General features: G+C 33.3%; 1 long non-coding RNA gene across 1 annotated transcript; it reads right to left on the reverse strand.

The window, feature by feature from the left end:
• Positions 1 to 301: 301 nt before the first annotated feature.
• Positions 302 to 1,106, reverse strand: LOC106379262. Its single transcript, XR_001275936.3, has 2 exons — positions 777 to 1,106; positions 302 to 631 (listed from the first exon to the last, which is right to left on the reverse strand). It is a non-coding gene; the product is annotated as an uncharacterized LOC106379262 (long non-coding RNA).
• Between the last annotated feature and the right edge of the window lie 345 nt (positions 1,107 to 1,451).

A 1,451-nucleotide genomic window follows, 5' to 3' on the forward strand; every position in this document is an offset into this window, starting at 1 on the left:
TAGCCGCAAAACATTTTTGTTGACTATGAGCTTGTGGCTATTGTTTAATTGTGGCTATTTGTAGTCGCTTTTCTACGACATAACAACAATATTTTTTCGTAGCTAATTTCCACAAATAGCAAGAGATAGTATTTGTAGCTATGATAGCTACAATAAGCCACAGCATTATTTGTGGCCATACAATTTTTTAGAATACAATTTTAATAAATATCTGTATATTAATTTGATATAATACTTTTGAAACTTTTTTCTTATAATACAAATTTGTAATATATTATATATATGTTCAGCAATATATATCTAGCCAAAACAAATTATTTTATTACCAATAGTATTTTCGGTTTACAATTTTAAATTGGTTTACAAATGATATCTGGTTTACAAACTGGTTTAAAAATAACCTAAACCACAGTCGACAAAAAAATAAAAATAATAACCTAAACCTATGTCTTGGATAGTCTCTTGCGCCGCCATGAGGAACCTAAACCTATGTCTTGGATAGTCTCTTGGAGCTGAAGGGCCGTCGTGTTGCTCCGTTTCCACCAAACGCGGCGTCGCGCTCGTACACACTATTTCACGCCGTCTTTTCTTCTTCCTCCACCTTCTGCTTCTCGTTCTTCGATTCTTCAACCTGAGAAAAAGTAAACAAAGACAAAGACCTTAGATACATTGGCTTAGTGACAAAGACGGTTAAACAAGCCGTCTTTGACCTTAGAAAAGACAAAGGAAAAAAGTAAATAAAGACAAAGAAGGTTAAGCAAGCCGCTTGGTCTTACCTTTAGGCAACGGCGCCAACTCCATCAGATGACTCGCCTGGATCTCAGTTCCTCCGCCGCATATGGCACCACTTCTCCGCCAGAATCCAGTTCTTGAGACATATGTTTGACTGGATTCTCCGATCAATCTGTACTCGTCCATTTGTGTTTGAGAAAGGAAGAGAAAGAAACAACTAAACGAGAGATGTCTTCTGTTTGCAGAAGAAATGAATGTGGAGAAAGAAGAAAGAAGAAAGAAAATCTCGGAAGAAGGAGGAGACAAAACCAAATAATTTTTGACCCTTAGATTAAAATGAAGTTAGTGGCTGAGATGGCAGTCTTGAGATTCATGGATTAGCCAATAAGGAAAAAGGACGGAGATTTCAACCATTAAATTAATTTAATCAATGGTGGAGATTGCATTATCATACTACTTTAAAGAAAATGAATAGTTTTTGTGTTATGCTTTATGCACGTTTAATTATATATATATCATTAAAATACTTTAAATTTTATTATATTATACAATACTCTTTACTTTACTACTTAACACTATATTTTAGTTTTATGATTTATTATTTAATTTCAATAGTAATAAGCTTAATGTTTGGATATATGGTATAGTAGGGTTTAGAGTTTAAGGAATATGATTAAAGGGTTAAGGTTTAAAGTTTCAAATTTTGGATTTGGAAGTTA

Source organism: Brassica napus, chromosome C1 (genome assembly GCF_020379485.1).
Source record: "Brassica napus cultivar Da-Ae chromosome C1, Da-Ae, whole genome shotgun sequence".
NCBI lineage: Eukaryota > Viridiplantae > Streptophyta > Magnoliopsida > Brassicales > Brassicaceae > Brassica > Brassica napus.